Source organism: Haemaphysalis longicornis, unplaced genomic scaffold (genome assembly GCF_048455015.1).
Source record: "Haemaphysalis longicornis isolate Haplotype H1 unplaced genomic scaffold, Haemaphysalis longicornis Haplotype H1 scaffold_1, whole genome shotgun sequence".
Classification (NCBI taxonomy): Eukaryota; Metazoa; Arthropoda; class Arachnida; order Ixodida; family Ixodidae; genus Haemaphysalis; species Haemaphysalis longicornis.
In genome coordinates, this window is record NW_027526203.1 from 49441821 (window position 1) to 49449644 (window position 7824).

Here is a 7824-nt window from a genome sequence, read left to right on the forward strand (position 1 = left end):
CACACATGCACACGCACGAAATACCCGCTCCTCTCCTGCGCAGGTGAGCGCTAGGTTGCCGCCGCAGTGGCGATCCGCCTGGGGTCGAAGACCCCTTTGTCCTGGGGAGGTTACACAACTATGAAGATGTCTTGCATCCCTCTGTCGTGATATTCGTCGGGTGGCTTGTAGAGCACCGCTCCAGCGTTGTCAGACACCCCACAAAAGGGCATGACAATAGGGAGCTTTAGAATAGGGGGCCCTTGCGTTTGGGGCCCCCAAGAAGTTAGGGGAACCCAAACGCAACACGCTTGCGCGCGACCAGTTTTAGTATAGCGTTTTCCCCGGCCGCTTTGCGTGTTTCACTCGCAGCGCTGTCGCGGCAAACGAGCAAAGCTTTCGGAATGCGTAAATTACAAAATTTTTCAAATACTTTAGTGGGTGTACTATATTTTGCCTTCAATGCAACTACTAATGCAGCAAGTATAGTTAAAATATTTTTTCTTTTCAAAATATTGGAGCGTCAGCATAATGAAGTCAATACAATCCAATATCAGTACTGCGGCTAGTTAATTCGACTGGGCTACAGTCTACTCATTTCTGTGCGCCACTTCTCACAGTTGTCTTTTCTCTTGTGTTTTCTTTTCTTTTCTTTTCTCTGTACATAACCTTCAACGGTGCGCATAATTTCACCGTTTGTTTTAGCTTTTTTTCTTATTCATTGTTGTTTGTAGTGTTCCTGATCGTTGTAGTGTTGTGCTTCTGTAGTGGTCCTCATCGTTGAACGATGCCCAAGTTTAGGCCAACCCGTGCCAGCGTTCTTTGTGACCAGCTTTTGTATTTAGATTTGAGTTGGGCGGACTTGGAAGACCTTTTCCTCGGCTACCGGGAGCCAAAGCCTCGCCAGTACAAATCGAGCGGCGGCCTGCTGGACGTCAACAGCTTCGATGAAGAGGAGTTCCGGAGGATGTTCCGCTTCGAGAAGCAGCACCTCGACTTGCTTAAGGGGCAACTGAGAGTGCCGGATGTAATCCGAAGCAGCCAAGGTGTGAACGTTTCGGGCCAGGAGGCACTCCTGATGGGTCTGCGGCGACTGGCATACCCCAACAGGTGGTGGGACTTAGAGCCGATGTTCGGTCGTCATTCGTCGTCCATGTCGAGTGTGGTGAACCAACTCTTCAACCACGTCGAGACCACGTTTGGCTACCTGTTGGGAGACCTCAACTCCCATCAGTGCCATACCGTGGACGACCTCCCGGAGTTGGCCGAGGTTAGTACATGCTTGCTTACGTTACTATTCATCGTGGTATATTACACTCGTCAAGTTATGAAATACAGAAGGTACTGACTACAGTGACGGGGCCCATCGCTTTAAAAGAATCACTACAGTGACGGCAACCCTCTCAATATAACAAAATAAAAACGAGCTGATTAGCCGCCGCTTCTCGTTCTGTGATTTTGTGTTGTGGTTCTGCCGCTGACTGCGGACGTTGTAGTCCGTGGTTCGATTCTCGCACCGTGGTATTTGTGTGTGTGTGTGTGTGTGTGCTTGTGCGTGCGTGTGTGTGTGTGTGTGTGTGTGTGTGTGTGTGTGTGTGTGTGTGTGTGTGTGTGTGTGTGGCCGCGTGGTTAGCGTTCTGTAACAGCAAAACAATTCACACGGTGAGAGCAGTCGGTCTTGGTTTTTTATTCAAAACCCGCTCTCTGGAGCCAAGGCCGACGTAGCCATTGCCAGTTAAGCCCGATCTCCTGTAATTATTACCTGTGATTAATAATTAACAGTGACTCTGGCTAGTCAGTGAGTGGAAGCGGTTTGGCCTGTTAGGTAAAAATCAAGACCGACTGCTCTCGCTGAAATATTGTGAAGCGGGCGTCGGGTGGCAGCTTGGATAGAGCTAGAGTTAGTCCGACCATCTGTAATTATTAATAATGATTTGTAATTATGAGTGATTCTGGCTAGTCAGTGAGCGGTAGCGGTTTGGCCGGTTGGGTAAAAATCCAGAGAGACTGCTCTCAAAGCGAGTTGTGTTTCTTCTGGACGGAAATTTAGTGACAGCTGCCGTTCCATCTGGACGAACGCAAGACACAGCCTTTCCATAAACAAGCGCCAGGCAGCGCGTGCGCCAGGCAGCTTGTGCAAACGACTGACTGGCAAAACACGTGTAGTGCAAGAACAGATCAGGGGGCCCCGTCACTGTAGTGCAGATTTTAAAGCGACGGGCCCTGTCACTGTAGTCAGTACCAATACAGAAACCCGGGGTCCGTCCGGCATGACACTTCTTTAAATAAGGAAGCCGAGGATCACATTCCTGCCAATTATATTCCAGTGCACTGCATTGTAGTCTATGCTATGACACTTCAAAAAGGTGGCTCATAGCAAGCAGCGATGCAGTGAGGTCCACCTTTTGAAAGCTTTCTTCAATTGCAGAACAATAAAGACTACATTAAGACAAGTCAAATAGGGAACATGTATGAACAGAGCAACTGCTCATTTTTAGTGCTAAAGAACTACTATGAGATCCTCCTGTGTTAAGCAGCCGAACAGGCATTATTTTTTTTCTTTTTGTGCGTGCTAGTACGGTTACAAGCTTTCCTCGCATTGCGTGTTTAATTAACACTTTCTTCACTGCTGGCTGTGCACAACAGAGGAGCTGCGTTGCCAAACTGCTGGGGCTTTGTGGATGGCACTGCAAGGCCCATCCGCCGGCCATCCGTGGAGCAGAGGATCTACTACTCGGGGCACAAGAGGGTCCATGCAGTCAAGTACCAGGCCATCATGTGTGCTAATGGCATAGTGTGCGAACTGAATGGGCCTTACCCAGGGCACAGGCATGATGCTGGTGAGTGTAGCTATTGTCGTCGGGTATAGACCACAATAGCTGCGAAGGCAAAGGACACTTGTAGTGTTTGGCAAAGGGAACTTGTGGTATCGGGGCATGAGCGCAAAGTTTAACCTTTGTAGACATTAATGCGATTTTCAGCTACTAAGAAATATGAACACATTGCCATGTTTTCGACCAGCTCATTCCACAGCCATCTTTGCGTAATCTGAAGCAGAGACCTTTAACAACAGCCAGCAACCGAGCAAAGGTCCGAATTCAGTGTCTTGAGGACAGCACGCCGCGAAGGTGAGATGTGTAAAGTGGCCGTATTGTCCAAGAATGAAAGTAACGAAGAGCACCCTACAAAGACAAATCTTTCATTTGTCCCAATTTCTTATTTTAAATTAAAAAGACGCGAGTGGCGGATTGCGGGCACGCTGGCTGCCTGTGACTGCGAACCAGCTGTCTATGGCTTGTAACAGGCCGTCCATACTTTCGGCCAAAAGCAGGACAAACCGGTTTCCTGAAGAAGGGAGCCGGGAGAGCACCCTACGTTGCTATTTTTCACGAGCATCTTCTACAGCTTTGAATTCACCACCTAGCCATCTGCAGCAGGGGTAGTGGAAGCGGGGGTACTTGTGGTTGACCCAGCCGCCGCCCTAGCCGCAGCCACAACGTGTTCCTAAGCCAACTTGCTCGTAAAATAAAGGGATTTCTCTCTCTCATCTTCACAAATAGCTAACCATGCTTCCCGGCGCAACACTCAGTGTGGGAAAGCCAGCCTACAAAAACCAAGATTACACCGATCTTTTGAAAGTCGGCTTCACCTCTACGCGCAAATGCACTGTTAGCAGACTCACTTAAAGGAAAATATAAGCCGTCTTCTGATGAAAAATATGAAGGCCGTTGGGCCACTTTTTAGATTTTGTTTTATCCTCACTGAGATGTTTTTTTTGTGTGTGGGGGGGGGGGTAGAAAAACTTGCCTCAGAAGGAGCGTGATGCGATATTACACCCGACTGCCGTAAAGCCCAGATGTAGAGCAGCTCCGCTGTTAAAAACTCCTTGCCCGACTCTGTAGCAGAGCGATAGTTGTTTCGATTGGGGCAGTATTTCTGAGGGTGCGTGAACAGAAATGGACAACGTCCCAAGTCTTAATGGTTCTGGATAACATTGCTTCGGATATTTAGGTACGGCCACATGATAAAGCTTAACATTGCGTTCTCATAACTAATCTTAGGGGCTTTATTTTCCTAATTATGTGTAGTTTTAGGGGTTCGGTGTATGTTTCTTTTGTTTTTGTCATTTTTGATGATTATTTTTGGACACCGCCACAAGTTCGGGACATCCCGATGAGGTTTATGAACACTCACATCACCTACAAGCAGAGGCCAGCTTTTGTAGGTGCCCTTGCTTGTCACCGTCCGCCTTCCTTGCGTATCGCAATCTTTGCCGCCTGTATGAGTCCCATCTCTATGACATCGTCTTGTGTGAGTGGTGCTTCAGCGGCTTAGCATGCGGTCTTATAAATGATTTACGACCCAATCATTCAATATAAAGGCACTTGAGCGCGCCACTTTGAAGCCAGTTTTGGGTGATAGCTTCACACGCCTTGGCTGCAAATGTGGAGGAGGGTGTAGTGCAGCTCCTTTATGCACGTGTGGTGCTGTTTTATCTCCTTTCTCCTCCCAGAATCAGTTGGAAGCACACAATGCGCAAGTGTTCTCTGCCCTCTTGGGGGCCCGTTTGATATCTTTGCCCCTTCGAGTGGGTGTGGATGTGAATGACCGCGTACTGCGGTTCCATGTCCCTGGAACGTGCTAGCTTCTTGCGTAGCCGACAGTCGAGTAGCTGCTCTTATGAGGTCATGCAATAGGAGCTTCATCATGCAGCCAATAGATTTGCATTGAGGACCAAATTATTGTTTGGCGCTTTTTGCCCTTAGTTGGCCTTGCGCCATTAAACTCCAAACATCATCATCATTGATGACCAAATTGCCACTCACAAAATTTAGACTATCAAATTTATAGACCATTGGCAGTATTCTTTCCCTCCAAATTGCAATGGGATTTCATCTGTTTTACAGCGAAGCTGAATATTTCTCGGATTCGCCATTTTAGGTGTGCGGAAAAATCGGCGGCAGAAATTTTCATGGAGGAACTTTGGTTAATGAAATGGGCTGTCATTTCTGCTTCATCAAAACTATACAAAAATGTATAAAAATCGGCTGCTCCGACAATTCTTAGATCGAGCATTTGTCCCAGGTTTTCAGCAGCAGTCGGTGTTCCGTGAATGTGTGGGGAACCGTTACGAGGAACTGCCTTGGCCCCCTCGTTAGGCTTCCACGCCTTTTCAACCCACCCACATCCTGCCAAGTCATCGAGAATGAGCTCATTCCTAACGCCCTGAACGGACCCTTCAAAGAGGCGTGCTACATCTCACAACAAGATCGAAGCCCCTTCCGCACTTTCAAAGCCGTTTAGCGGTTACTGGAAGAGCGCGATGTGCGGCTGTACGAGTAGCCTCTGAATGGGGCTGACTTGCACCCCATGGAGAGCATTTTTGGGGAAATGAAATAAATTTTCTACCTCACCACGACGACCGCCGACTATTTGTGGCTGGCTGTAAAGGCGGAATGGGAAATGAGGGCACGGTGAGGTACGCCTCATAGGTACGCCTCATTTCCCCGCAGAATTCATGACACCATTAGGGTGGAAGGTGCTTTGTAGCATGTAAATTACTTTCACGTAAATTAATAAAGTAAACCATTTTCGTGTAATTTTTGTTTCAAAACATGCAAATTATTTTCATGTATTGAAAATTTAAATTAATCGTTCAATCAAGAACCTACAGTTTACTATAGTTGGGTGCGGTATCGCCTCACACTCCTTCCGGAGCAGGTTTTCCTGCCACGGAAAAAAAAGTTCCCAGTATGGACAAATAGATAAACCTTATAAAAATAAAAAAAGGTACTAGGACATCCATATTTTAGGGAGGCTTTTATTGCCCCTGCAGAAATGCCTTCTAGCAACGCATCTGTCCGAAAGGTGAAGCCAACTAACAAAAAATCGGTGTAAGCTTGGTTTTTCTAAGCCGGCTTTCCCACATTGCCTGTTCCGCAGTGAAGGAAGGCCATTTACGGAAATAGTATGATTACAGAATTTTCAGTTTAGCATAGCAAAACCGTGTTTGCAAGCTGCGCCCCACTATAGCGCAGTGAAGCCTTTGGAAGACCGTTACGCCCAATATGGCATGCCAGCAGAGCGGTAATTAAACATATCAGATAGGGCGGCAAGTGCAGTGCTAGCGCACTCTTAGACCGGCGCTCCTTGGTTCCCGTCGGCACCCATACGCTGTGCAGCAATGCAGTTTAGCCACCACTTGCGTGCTCCGTTTACTTCTGCGCAATCCTGTACATGCATGATTGTCTGAGCAGCCTTGCTTGTGCGACTGAACAAAGTTGGTTACCAGAAGGGAGTTGAGTGCACTAACACGCTATCTCATTGTCTGCATTTTTCGCAGGTATGCAGAGGGAAAGTGGGCTGTACGAAAAGCTGCAACGGCTGGTGCAAGAGACAACATACACAATATATGGCGACCCTGCGTACCCGTTGCGGCCACTGCTGATGCGGCCATATGCAGGCTCAACCCTGAGCCCGCAGCAGCATAACTTTAACAGCACCATGCGCACCGTGTGCCAGGCAGTTGAATGGGGTTTTGGGAAGACAGTAAATCTGTTTGCCTTCCTTGACTTCAAGAAAATCAAAAACTTCTGCTTCAGAATGTGCCACAAATGTACAAGGTGGCTACAATCCTCACAAATTGCCACACGTGTATCTATGGCAGCCAAGTAGGCATGTTTTTCGGACCGCGCACACCATCATTGCATGAATATTTGCACTAACCTTAGACATCCAGAGTAGTATGAAAAGCCATGAGTTGATTTGATTCATTATGAGGTTTAATACACTGATGCTACACAGGCGCTCCACAGTCTAGGGCTCCGGATTAACTTTGACAACCTTCAGGGCATTCTTAACGTGCGCCGAAATTTCGAACACATGGGCGTTTTCGCTTTTTGTCCTTGGAAGCAGCACAACACCTTAGCCGCTGAGCCACCACGGCAGGTGTCTAAAGGAAAAGCCTTTTCGTTCATTGTGCCACAGTATCTGTGTATCATATTCTGTGGTGGCGCCGGGCACCTTGCCGGTAAAATAGGTACAAATGACTCCTCGACCTGGTGCTCGGCCCTTGTGTGGGAACACAACGCTTGGGAAGTTGAGCCAGCTTGTGCGGAAAATTGCCCCTATGGAATAGGGCATCACGTTTGCTTCTGTCATTCTGCACATCACATCACCTATTTAATGTCATGAGTATTCAGCGTATGTCTGGCTCTCATATGCTTTTAACAAATTAGCCCTGTGTATGGCCATTGATGTGGCCCTATGGCCATGATGTCCGTACTTTTCGTTTTCTTAAGTAGGGTTGGTATATTATATTTTTGGCCGTGTCTAGACTGTCATCTGACGGTATTATAAGCACTGCACTCTGTCGACGTCTACCGGCATTTTGTAGCAAAATTGCCTCGTCTGGCAGTACATCGCTCTAGATAACGCAAAGCTAGGCAACCTAACCTAAACATAAGATAACCTAACGCACACAAACAAATCATTTAAAACACCAAAACTTACCTAACACATAAAAATTGCACTTCAAATAAATAATGAAAAAAAACAAGCAACGGGATCAAGAAGTTAAGACGTATCCTCTACACTACGACAGACTCTTTGGCCGGAAGTAGCTTAGTCCAAAATATTCGAATGTCGTCGGACGGCACTCTAGCCATGCCTGCAGCGATCAGCTAGAGTGCCGTTGGATGACACTCTAGACACTGCGTATATTTTTTCCGTGCAGGCTGTCAGTAGATGTGTACTCTTGAGCAGATGTGTGTTGTTGTATGCCCCTAGATAAGGTGGTGGTGGTGATTGCTATTTGAGTTTTTATGTATAAATGCAATATTCATG

At 47.2% G+C, this 7824-nt stretch overlaps 1 pseudogene; it reads left to right on the top strand.

Annotated features, from left to right (window-relative positions):
- Positions 1–766: 766 nt before the first annotated feature.
- LOC144168855 (uncharacterized) lies at positions 767–6704 on the top strand (annotated as a pseudogene).
- The last annotated feature ends 1120 nt before the right edge of the window (positions 6705–7824 follow it).